Below are 13145 nucleotides of genomic sequence, written 5' to 3' on the forward strand. Positions count from 1 at the left end.
CCTGATTCTTCTAATAGGAAAGATCCAAAACTTCCCACGGAGTTTCCCCTCGTCTGCACTGAGTCACATACCTGTGGGCTTCGAGCTAACAGACCTTTTTTAATCAAAGAGAAGATGAAAAAGGCAACTTGCTTCTGTCTCATTTTTAGATCTCTTTTAGCCCCATTTCTTCTCTTTCCTTCCTCCATTTTTGGGTTTGTTTGGTTTCGTGCCTGAATTAAATGTTAACAGGAGGAGCAAGTTTTATACATTGCCTGAAGTCATCATTGTCAGAGAAACAAATGCAATCTTTAGTGAGACTAGCAACGGTGGGAAGAAGACGCGTGGGTTACAGCAAGCACAGTTCCTAAAGCTTTTTGCATTGAGTAGCTGTGGGGTCCAGGGCCCCATCTCTCTGGCCCTCACTTGCTCATGAGCAAATAGAGGCTTCAGGTTGTAGTAGGTTGTCTCAAACTAGGGACGTATATTCAACAAACCTGCACCTTATTCAAATGTAGATTCTGATCCTTAGGTTCTGGGTGGGGCTGAGATCCTGCACCTCTAACAAGCTCCCAGATGACAAGCATCCAAGATCACACTTTTCCTAGCTTCTAGCAGAATCTCAGGCTCATCCCAGCCTCTTGAGCCAGAATTCAAATTTTCACAAGAGCCCCGATTCATTCAGATGTGCATTAAAGTGTGGGAAGCCCACGCTGGATCACTGAGGGAGGTCGCAATTGCACCTGGGGAACCATCCTGGAGACCCTGATTTAGTTGGTAGGGAGTGGCCTGGACATCGATTGCTGCCTATTCACAGTGGTTCTTGATTTTGCTGCCTATTAACATCACCTGGGGAGCTCTGAAAGGCATCCCCGTGATATTAATAGGCAGCAAGATCGGGAACTACTAGGCTGTGGGGTCCTCAGGTTCTAATCCATGATGTCATTGGTTTTATCAGGGCGATTTTTCCCGGCCACATTAGGCAGGAGAGGTGCCTGTGCATCTCAGAAGCATCTATGGAACGCTGCTTCTGAACTTCCCAGCACACTCAAAACAGGACCTGGTTTACAGCAAAGGGCCAGCTGCTGGCAACATCATGAAACAAACATACACTATCCTCTACCCAGGGTTCCCTTCAGCCTATAGGTGCCCGACGGCCCCTGCTCTGCGCTCCAGCCTGACATCAGGAAACCCACGAATGGGAGAAAATCTCATGGCACCTGTTTACAGGTGAGTGAACATTTAAGTCAATGGGTTGCCCTCTCCTGGGGAGCTCTAATTGTAGAATTTAAGAGGGCAGAGTGAAGCCAGTGGGCTCTGGAGTCCTGCCAGGTTTGAGTCACAGTTTGGCCACTTATGAGTCCCTCTCATTACCCCACAAGAGCCCGGCGTCCTGATGCATAACACCCACCACCCGGCTTAGGGAGGGCTGACAGAGTGAATTACTGACAGAGGATGGCCCTTGGTTGTTTCTGCTTCCTTCACTTTCCCATCACTGCCTTGGAATCTGGAGAGACTCATGCTGGCTTCACCTGGACAGGCATCCTGACACGCAAGCGAGGATTGTTCCCACCAATTTTCTGTGAGAGAAACAAGGGTTCGGTTGATTCCTGGCAGCACGTTCGTGTGGGGATGCACGTGGGGGTGCAGGGCTGGACTTGGGAGATGCTTCAGCTGATAGCACACTTTTCCTTTGGGGAGTTTTCTTCCTGCTGTTGTAATACCTGTCTACAAACAAAACCTTCATTGGTCAACAGTGAATCATTCATTTATTCTGTGCATAGACCTATGGCGTGAGATGCATTTGGAAACCTTGAGAACAGCTGTTCCCAACCTCAGTGCTTGGAGTAATGTCCGAGGACGTTTTTGGTTGTCACAACTGGGGCAGGGAGCTGTTGCTGGCATCTAGTGGATGGGGTCCAGGGATGCTGCTAAACATCCTGCAGGGCAGAGGCTAGTGCCACCACAGAGAATGATCCAGTGCAAAAGGTCACTGGTGCTGAGAATCCTACTTCAGACCCAGGGCAAGACTGATTGGATGTGTTCATTTATATCTGCTCTTGTAGCCATTCAGTCAAGAAATGAGCACCTTGAATGACTATTAAATCAAGACAGGTTGGGTGTGGTGGCTCACAACTGCAATCCCAGCACTTTGGGAGGCTGAGGCAGGCGGATCACTTGAGGTTAGGAGTTTGAGACCACCCTGGCCAACATGGCGAAACCCTGTCTCTATTAAAAATACAAAAATTAGCTGGGCATGGTGGTGCATGCTTGTGATCCCAGCTAATTGGAAGGCTGGGACACGAGAATCACTTGAACCTGGGAGGAAGAGGTTGCAGTGAGCAGAGATTGCACTGCTGTACTCCAGGGTGACAGAGCAAGACTGTCTAAAAAAAAAATCAAGACAGGTCTCTGAGACTCCACAGGTCAATGGAAGATGAACAGAGGGGCGGTGGGGCTGCCCACCACCCATGTGGGAGGCGTGGGTAATGCCTAGGTTGACCAGCTGCCCATGCTCTGAGGCAGTAGTCTCAGGGCAGGGTGTGCACACCCCCAAGCAGGGCAGCACTCACTTATGGTACAGAAGGAATCTTAGAGCTTCCCCTACTCAGGAATGAAATGAGCTCTAGCCCCTGCCATTGCCTCTGCTCAACACTCACCCACTCCAGGCTTCAAAAGGAGGCTGCCCACATGGACAGCTCGGAGAGACTCCAGGGCACGTGGTTGATGGAGAAGCCAGATGCAGAGTGGTGCACTTGGGGGTGCGGTTCAGGAAGCTGCGGGGTGAGGGTGTAGTGGAGCGTATCAGTGCAAGGATACCCTGAGACTGGGGGTGACATTGACTCCACAGGCACGGGAAGGGGCTTGGAAACAGACTGAACTCAGATCATGCATGTCATGAGGGGAGGGGCTGGGGGCTTGGGGTTGGGAGAAACTGCCTCCACTGCTGAGGGCACCACTTCCTGGTTCAGCCCCGGCAGGCCTGCAGATCCCCCTACACCCTCTCTCTGAAGACGGCCCATCTGTGCCTGGACAGGTTGGCATGTGTATTAGATTCTTAGGGCTGCCACAGCAAAGAACCACAGACTGGGGGGCTTAAATAACACAAGCGTATTTTCTCACAGTCTAGAAGGCTGGAATTGCAAGGAGCTCAGGGCGTCAGCAGGGCTGGTTTCTCCCGAGGCCCCTCTCCTTGGCTTGCAGGTGGCTGCGTTCCCATAGTGTCCTCACCTGGCCTCTCCTCTGATGTCCCTTCCTCTTCTTAGAAGGATACCAGTCCTGTTGGATTAGGGTCCGCCCTAAATACCTCATTAGGACATAATTACCTCTTTAAAGACCTTAACTCCAAATATAGTTTTATTCCGGGGTTCTGGGGGTTAGAGCTTCAACATGTTGATTTTGGGGGACACACTTCATCCCATAACAGTGTGGGCTGCCATTCTCCACTGGCCCCCTATTCTGGAGACACACCTCCTAGAGAGTTTCCTACAACATGCAGGACATCTAGTTAAATTTGATTAAATTGTATTTCAAATGCTGCATGGGATACACTTACACAAAAAATTATTTATCATTGATCTGAAATTTACATTTAACCCAGCATTCTATATTTCTAGCTGCTGAATCTGGCACCTCTACCCACTGGGAAACCTCCTACCCATGGCTTCTCACCTGGGCTGCCTGGGTCTGGGACGGACACAGAAAGGTGGAGGGAGGAATTGGTGTCTGGAGGAGCAGCTGGTATCTGGGAATCCTTCAAGGGCCCTGGCCTCGTGGCTCTCTCAGGACAACCTATAGAAGCCACTAAGATGCTGGGGTGGCCTGTAGTTTGATGGAAACTGCAGCATCTGTTTAGGTGAATCCTGGAGGTACTTCCTGTTTCTCTTCCAGTTTTCACATCTCTGTAGAATGGGAAATATCACAAAATACCAAACCACAAACAAATGATCCAATTTCCAGTTGCAGAAAACCCATGACGTCATGCACATCATGATGATGAAAATATGGGTGCCCAATCCCTTACCTACAATTCTGAAATCCAAAACACTCTGGGAACATTTTTTATGTGTAAATTTGGAGACAAAACCCATTTGGGGATAAAATTGATTTGAATGGACTTGGGACTATTTATAGACTTTCTTTATCCATTGGTGAGAATAGTGATACTGTGTTTTCTGGGGGGCACTGTCCAGACATGTGGGGGGTTGTAGGAGATTGGTCAGGGTGGTGGGAAAAATTGTAGAAAGATGCAAACCTTCCTGGAAGGCCAGGAGGTTTTACAAAAGCTTTGGAAAAGGATTTGGGCTGAAGGCAGGCAGATTCTCTTATCCGGTACCTGAAAGCTTAGGTTACATAACAAGGGATGTAAAGAAACTGATCTAGATAAGTTAGTTTACTTAGGCCTCGGAACCTGGCCTTTAATCGCCTGTGTGCAGGACTGCTCTCTCTGGGGGAGCAACCATGTTAATTACCCACAAGTGTGTTGACTCAAGGCCTTTGTCATTAAATCTGTACTAAATAAATGCCCGCAGCACCAGCTTGTCAGGGCCGCGGCTGCTGACTCTTTACAGCACCCTCCTCAGTGTCTGTGAGCGGCCCGGTCCCCTAGCCCACTCTTTTACTGGATACCTGTGTCTGAGTGCATGTGTTCATCTGTTGTTCGGCCAGGATCTGCAGGTGAGACCCAGCAGTGGGTGGTAAGTGATATTCAGGATATGTCCTGTATTACCAGCCTACAGCTCCCCAAACTCAAATGCCAAAAACCCACAGCTTTCTGGATAAGGGATTGTGCAGCTACAACAGCAGACAGGCACCGAGCTCTTAAGCCGTGGGAGGCACAATGCTAAATGCTTTAGGTTTCTTATCTCTTTAATCCTCATAATCTGAGAAATGGATACTTTTATTTGCATTTTTGGTAAGCTATTCTTGTGTTGAAGTATGACATGCCCACAGAAAAGCCCATGAATCAGGTGCCCAGCTGGAAGAATTATTAGAAAGTGAGCCCACACCCATGACACCACCCAGTGCCATCTCTCAGCAGTGCCCCAGAGGCTCTCACCACAGCCTGCCACCATCATTACCTCCCAGATTCTCACTTTCATCACCAAAGATTCATTCTGCCTAGAAAAAAAAAAAATTCTGTCATTTATTGAGCAGTTACCATGTACCAGGAACTTATATTACTTCTCACATTGACTCTATCAGGGTGAGTATTCTATTTTTTTTTTTTTTTTTTGAGATGGAGTTTTGCTTTTGTCACCCAGGCTGGAGTACACTGGCGTGATCTCGGCTCACTGCAACTTCCACCTCCTGGGTTCAAGTGATTCTCCTGCCTCAGCCTCCCGAGTAGCTGGGACTACAGGCACATGACACCACACCTGGTGAATTTTTTTTTTTTTTTGAGATGGAGTCTCACTCTTCACTCTGTCACCCAGGCTGCCCCGGGCTGCAGTGCAGTGGTGCGATCTCAGCTCACTGCAACCTCTGCCTCCTGGGTTCAAGTGATTCTCCTGCCTCAGCCTCCCAAGTAGCTGGGACTACAGGTGCATGCCATCATGCCTAGCTAATGTTTTGGTTTTTTTTTTTTTTTTTTTTTTTTTTTTTTTTTTTTTAGTAAAGACAGGGTTTCACCATGTTGGCTAGGCTGGTCTCAAACTCCTGACCTCAGGTGATCCATCTGCCTCAGTCTCCCAAAGTGCTGAGATTACAGGTGTGAGCCACCATGCCCGGCCAGGGTGAGTATTCTTATTATTTCATTTTACAAGCAAAAAGAAGCCAGAGCTGAGAGCTGTTATGTCATGTTCTATTCTATATCATATTATGCATCATATCATGTTATGTATCATAACCTCAGCTCAGTGAATTTTCACAAACAGAACACACTCTGCTAACTAGCACCCAGATCGAGGAACAGAATATTAGAAGCAGCAGAGAAACTGCCCCCTCAATCCCACAGCCCCGCAAGTCACTACCCACTCCCAAAGGTAAGCACTGTTCTGACTCCTGACACCTTTTGCCTGTTTTTGAACTGCCTGTCAATGGAACGAAATTGTCTATTCTTTTTGGTGCCTGATTTTCTCTCAGCATGATGCTCATTAAGCCCATCCACATTGCCACGTGAGGCTGGAGTTTGCTCTTTTTTAGTGCTGAGTAGAATTCCACCATTATTGAAACACACCTCTATTTATTCACCCATTTTCCCCTTGGAGGATGGAGGTTAGAAATGTTTTCACTTTTTAGCAATCACCAGCAGTGCTGCTCTCTAAATTCTTGCGTGTCTTTTGGCGGACACACACACGTTTCTGTTTAGCATATGTCTTGGGGTGGATTGGGGGCATCACAATAGTGTGTGTGTGTGTCTGTTTAGCTTTTCAAAAACTTCCAAACTGGCCAGGCATGGTGGCTCACCCCTGTAATCCCAACACTTTGGGAGGCCGAGGCAGGCAGATCACTTGAGGCCAGGACTTCAAGACCAGCCTGGCCAACATGGTGAAACCCCATCTCTAACAAAAATAAAGAAAAAAAAATCAGCCAGCTATGGTGGTGCATGCCTCTAATCCCAGCTACTCAGGAGGCTGAGGAAGGAGAATCACTTGAACCTGGGAGGAGGAGGTTGCAGTTAGTGGAGATCATGCCACTGCACTCTAGCCTGGGTGGCAGAGCAAGACTCCATCACAAAACAAACAAACAGGCCATGTGAAGATGAAGGCAAAGATCAGGGTGATGCCTCTAAAAACCAAGGAACCCCAGGTTTTCCCTGCCAACACCAGAAGTTAGAGGAGAGGCCTGGCAGATTTGCTCTCACAGCCTCAGTAGGAACCAACCCTGAGGACACATTGCTCTTGGACTTACAGCCTGCAGAGCTCCGAGGCGAGGTACTTCTGTGGTTTAAGCCCCTCTGCTCATGACATTTTGTTACTGCAGCCCCAGCATACTCCCCACGGAGTGATGCTTCATGTTTAAAAAGACATCTGCTCTGTAAAGAACACTCATCTGGCCGGGCGCCGTGGCTCACGCCTATAATCCCAGCACTTTGGGAGGCTGAGACAGGCGGATCATCTGAGGTCAGAAGTTTGAGACCAGCCTGGCCAACATGGTGAAACCCTGTCTCTACTAAAAATAAAATTAAAAAATTAGCAGGGCATAGTGGCATGCACCTGTAATCCCAGCTACTCAGGAGGCTGAGGTGTGAGAATCACTTGAACCCAGGAGGTGAGGTTGCAGTGAGCCGAGATTGCACCACTGCACTCCAGGCTGGGAGACAGAGTGAGACTCTGTCTCAAAACAAAACAAAACAAAACACTCATCCTAGTGTTCCTTGAGGTGGTCTGATTAGCAGCTAAGGTGTTTACAACAGCTTTCCCTTTTCAAATTTGATTTCAGAAGCCATCAGCTGCATGATTTGTTGTATGTCTGAGTGCTTGAAGTGAAGGTTGATAGTTGATAGGAGCTGGCTGATTCTGGTCTACAAGTGTGGCTGGGCTGACAAACAGGCATCCACCCACTTGGGCTGGGTCCCGGTAGCAGCCTCAGGAATTGAGATTCCTGCATCTCCCTTCATGGTCTTTATCTTCCAGGCCTCCCTCTCCCTGTCATGTCTCAGGCGGGGACCACGGCAGAGGGTGGGCCACACCATCTTTCGAGGGCGGCTGGGCCCCTGCTGGCAGCTGGACGAACCTTATTTGGTGCAGTGGCTCACGCTTGTAATCCCAGCACTTTGGGAGGCCAAGGTGGGTGGATCACTTGAGGTCAGGAGTTCAAGACCAGCCTGGCCAAGATGGTAAAACCCCATCTCTACTAAAAATACAAAAATTAGCCAGGCATGGTGGTGCATGCCTGTGGTTCCAGCCACTCGGGAGGCTGAGGCATGAGAATCGCTTGAACCCAGGAGGCGGAGGTTGCAGTGAGCCGTGATCCATCACTGCACTCCCGCCTGGGTGACAGAGCCAGACTCCATCTCAAAAATAAAGAATGCTGTTCTTCCTGGGCAGAGAGTTTCTCTGTTCTGGAGGTCATCCAGCAGCCCGGCCCCAAGGTGATCTCTCTGGATGGGTGAGGGGAGGAGCGGTCTCCTCCAGCTGGAAGCATCGAATCAGGACTATCACTTCCTAAGAGCACGCGGCCCAGAACTGGGCTAAAAATAGTACAATTTTTAAAAATTACACTAAGCTTTGATTCCAGAGTGTATTGGTTTCCTGGGGCTGCTGTAACCGAGTGCCACAAACTGGGTGGCTTAAGACAACACACATTTATTCTCTCACAGTTCTGAAGGCCAGAAATCCTGAAGCAAGGTGCTGGCTGGGCCATCCTCTCTCCCAAGACTCCCCGGAAGAAGCTGCTCTTGCCTCCCCTCATTCTGATTGTCACAGCGTCCCTGGTGTCTTTAGTTTGGAGCTCCAGTGTCTGCCTCTGTTTTCACGTGGCCTTCTCCCCGTGTGTCTGTGTCTCTGTGTCCAAATTTCTCTCTTTTTTTAGGACACCAGTCACTAGATAAGGGCTGACCCTCCTCCAGCATGACTTCATCTAAATTTGACTGCATTCACAAAGACCCTATTTCCATGTAAGGGCTCACTCTGAGATTCCGGTGGACATACATTTTGGAAAGACACTGTTCAACCCAGTAGAGAGTCTTTCCTGTTTTGAAGTAAGTTTTTGCTAAATTCAATTTTAGAATGCCTTTCTCCACTTCCTTGAGCTTGGATAGTTTAGAAATTTCAAAATTTGCCTGTTAGGGTAATCTCTGTATCTTAACATAATGTAAGTTTATTTTGGTCACGTGAAGTTCAAAATGAGTGATCTTGAGGGGCAGTTGGTGTCCATCTAAGCAGTGATTTGGGGGCCTGAGCTCCTTCTATGTGGGATGCCCCAATCTTCCATGTGGGAACCCTCCAATCTTCCATGTGGGGCCCAAGGTCCCTGTGCTCCCCTGTGTCAAGCTGAAGGGGAAGAGCATGGCGTGTGGGGAGCCTCGATGGGCCAGGCCAGGAAGTACTGCTCATCCCATCCATGCGTATTCACTGGGCCAGAATTCAGCTACAGGCCACACTGAAGCCGGGAGGGGTAGGCTGGCCGTGCACCCAGGAAGCAGAGGAAGGGGTTGGGGAAGAGCTGCAGCTGAGGCTGGCGAGTCAGGATGGCGCCTGGAGGGCAGCTCCTCCTAAGACTCATTTCCCTTCGGTTTCCCCTCTTCTTCCGCCTCTCCACCTTGCTAGCCCTGGCGGGTCTCTAGTCAGAGGGTCAGTTTCCAAACCTCATGGCACGAGACCCTTCCCCACTGACATGCAAACAGCAAAGGAGCACCTCCCATTTAAGGGGAGACTGAATGATCAAATGCTAAAGGAATGCATCTTTGGGGGTGCTGTGAAAGCCCTCAGTGAATCTGGGTGATCCAGCCTGGTGGGTTGTGGGGGCCCTGAAGATGCGCTTCTCACTAAACCTCCCTGTATGCCCACTAGGAGCCCACTGCATCTCAGAGCAGGGAATGGGACAGTTCCCCTGGGGCGGGGCTGGTGCTTAGGAAGCTGGGCCCAGGTAACCCGGACGGAGTGCTTGGAGTCTTGTCTGAACAGGCTGCTCAGGCTGTGCCACACAGTCCCAGGGCAGGTTACGCTTGACACCCACCCCCTCACTGGCCACTTCACCTTGCCAGTGGTTTTCAAACGTCCGGCCATGCCGGTTGAAACCAGTGCTTAAAAAATGAAACAGTGCCGGGTACAGTGGCTCATGCCTGTAATCACAAGAATTTGGGAGGATTGCTTGAGCTCAGGAGTTGGAGACCAGCTGGCAACATAGTGAGACTTTGTCTCTACTAAGAAGTAAAAAAAAAAAATTAGATGGGCATGGTGGTGGGTGCCTGGAGTCCCAACTACTTGGGAGGCTGAGGAGGGAGGATTGCTCGCCCAGGAGGTTGAGGCTGCAGTGAGCCGAGATCACACCACTGTATCCAAACTGGGTAATAGACTGAGACCCTGTCTGAAAACACACATACACACACACACACAACGTACTAGAAAAATACCAGGTACATAGAACACAGTGAGCGAAAGTACTGTGTCATTAAACCTTGATTCCACGTTTATATGTATACATTCTGGGTTGTGATATGAAACATTTCTTTCCAAGTGAGGCAATCAAAAACTGAAAGCTGGCCAGGCACAGTGGCTCACCCCTCTAATCCCAGCACTTTGGGAGACCAAGACAGGAGAACTGCTTGGGGCCAGGGGTTCTAGACCATTCTGGACAACATAGACCCTCATTCTATAAAAAATTAGTTTAAAAAATTAATTTAAAAAATTAGCCAAGTGTGGTGGCATGCACCTATAGTCCCAGCTACTTGGGAGGCTGAGGTGTGAGGATCACCTGAGCCCAGGAGGTTGAGGCTGCAGTGAGCTATGATCATGCTACTGCACCCCAGCCTGGGCAACAGAGTGAGAGAGATCCTGTCTCAAAAAAAAACAAAACAAACCAGTCCAAACAAATTTGAAAGCCACTGTCCTATGTGGAAGAATTTGGAAGTCAATGATAACACAGGGAGGTAGTAATTATTTTCCAGGTTTCAGAAGTGCTTGTGGATCCTGATAGGAGAGATGCTGTGATGGTGTGAGATCAAGGAGGACTCTGGGCTGGGTTGAATCGGGGCTGTACCACTTCCCTCAGGAGGTCCTTGTGAGGGCGACTCCATTGTCTGGGCCTCTACTTTTCCACCTGTAAAATGGGCTAAATATCTACCTTGATGGGGAGGAGGAGGATGAAATAGCTCCTCACTATTGAATGCTGCCTGTCCTAGGATTTGTTCTGAGTCTTTTGTGTGTATTACATCAGTCTTTCTTCACAATATCCCTCTGGTTAAGTGCTAGTACCGTTAGATTTATCAGTACAGGTAAAGACACTAAGACACGGAGAGGTGAAGTCACCTGCCCAAGTGAGCTGATGTCAATGAAAATCTGTATCATGCCAAATACTGTGTCTGGCACATAGCAAGCACAGAGCAAATTTTAATTTTCTTACCCTTAATTTTGCTTCAATCGCTTTAAAGGATCCTCAGATATAGGCAGACGAACAAGCTGGTGGAAGATGTGTGAGAAGCACACTTCAAACTGCCAGGAAGCCGGCTTCTACGGAGTCCCAAAGTGTGAAATTAGCTCCTCTTCTGGGAGGGTCCCTGGAAACAGTGGCTGCTCCCTGCAGGAGACAGAGTCCCTGCAAACTCTACTCTTCAGCATCAGAGGAACTGCAAGGGGAGTCAAAGAAAGGGGACCCTCCTCTCCAGCCCTTAGGGGAAGACTCATCGATGGCTCCAGGGAGGAAAGAGAATGATGGGCCTGGCTCACAGTACACTACCTTATTGCTGGTTTTTAAAGATTAGAGGCCCAGGAACCCCCAGTCCTACTCCACACCCTGCAACACAGATCAGCTTCAAGGGGTCTCCACCTCCCCTGCCCACAATGGCCAGCCCCACTCCTCCAGGAGAGACTGTGGCCCCCACTGTCTGGAGGCCAAGGGAGAACAGAGCTGCATCTCCCTGGGGGAGATCAGACAAGTAATTAGACCAAACTGCAAGAGGCAGCTATGTCATTGCTTCTCAGAAATGATAAACAGAGCACAAAGAGAGGATTGCATCACTTCTTCCCAGGGGCGCTGGGACATTTGCTCTCAGAGTCCAAGCTGGGTCGCATTTTAATCAGAGGGGGGCTGTGGACTGATTCCCTGCTGAGTGCAGAAATGTTTCATCAGCAATTAGTGTGAGCACTCCGAAAGGAAGCTACACATTCTCCTTGCCTTGTTCCCACGTTTGCTTGTTCCACGTCGTGTCTTTATACTATCTTAACTGTATAATGTCATTTATGCCATATTTTAAAACAGTTGTCTTTTTATAGAACCCATGACCTGGTTTGACTTCATTAACAAAACTTAGTAATTTACCTTGCACAGTGCCTGCCCATGTTGGATATGAAATGAGTATTTGCAGAATAAAAAGATGTTGATGACAATAATAATATACATAATGACATAATAATATTAAAGGAAAAGCTAACTTGCTGGGGTCCTCTCTTCTGCCTCCTGTCTAAAGAGGGCTGCCTCCGCAGTGAGCCTGGACGTGGGACTACTGCACGCATGACCCTGCGGACATCAGTCTGGGAGCAGGTGGAGGCGGGTGGCGGAGGAAGTGGTAGAGGAGGAGACGTCAGGAGCTCCCTGAGTCAGTGCTCCCACAGAAGGAAGTTCATCAGAAAATCACAGAGGGCCTGGGACCCAAGGTCCCCCATCCCTCACCTCCCCCCCCCCCCCACCAGCAGAGATTTGTTCCTGAGCATCTGTGTTTTAAAGTGCCCATGTGGCCTCCAGCTGCCCGCTCCAGCACTTGCAAGTTTGGAGTCCAGGGTCCCCAGACTGTGGGGTGGCAGTGAGCACACTGGCCTCCTGAAGTAGTGGGCAGGTCAGAGGATCCCAGACCTGGCTGCTCAGAGCGCTGTCTGCCAGCTGGGGGTGACATTCCTGTCCTGGCTGTGACTGTCCCCTCAGCTTCCGCCTTATTCATCCCTGATGGGAGGCCGAGGTGGAGCCAGGAGAGCTCTGCCCATGACTGTGCTCCAAGAGGCTCCGCCTCCGTGTGCACCCAGAAGACCCACAGGAGAGCTGTTGTAGCCTGCAAAGCGCTACTGCCTGCACGACTGCACGGCCAGCTCCACGGGCTCCTTGGAAACGAGAGCGGGAGCAAAGATGGGGGCTACAGGGCCAGGTGAACACCTGGGAGCCGTCTGTGTCCACCCCTGAGTTCTACTCGTTTGCTAGGGCTGCCCTAAGAAAGTGCCACATACTGGGAGGCTTATAGCACACAGGTGATTTTCTCACCCTCCTGGAGACTGGACGTCCAAGGTGCGGCAGTCTGGTTTCTCCGGAGGCCTCTCTCCCTGGCTGCAGGTGGCCGCCTTCCTGCTGCGTCCACCCTCGGCCTTTCCTCTGTGCAACAGCGTGCCTGCAGTCTCTTCTTCTTCCTATAAGGACCCCAGTCCTAGTGGATTAGGGCCCACCCTAATAGCCTCGTTTAACCCCCATTCCCTTCTTAAAGGTCCTGTCTCCAAATACAGTCACATTGGGGGTTAGGGCTCCAGTGTACGAATTTGGGGGGACACAATTCAGTGCACAGCAAGAGGAAAATCACTTTC

General features: G+C 49.6%; 1 long non-coding RNA gene across 1 annotated transcript; it reads right to left on the reverse strand.

Moving 5' to 3' along the window:
• Positions 1–3311: 3311 nt before the first annotated feature.
• On the reverse strand, positions 3312–12521 carry LOC129037535 (uncharacterized). Its single transcript, XR_008502836.1, has 3 exons — positions 10987–12521; positions 5061–5100; positions 3312–3881 (listed from the first exon to the last, which is right to left on the reverse strand). It is a non-coding gene; the product is annotated as an uncharacterized LOC129037535 (long non-coding RNA).
• Between the last annotated feature and the right edge of the window lie 624 nt (positions 12522–13145).

Source organism: Pongo pygmaeus, chromosome 4 (assembly GCF_028885625.2).
Source record: "Pongo pygmaeus isolate AG05252 chromosome 4, NHGRI_mPonPyg2-v2.0_pri, whole genome shotgun sequence".
NCBI lineage: Eukaryota > Metazoa > Chordata > Mammalia > Primates > Hominidae > Pongo > Pongo pygmaeus.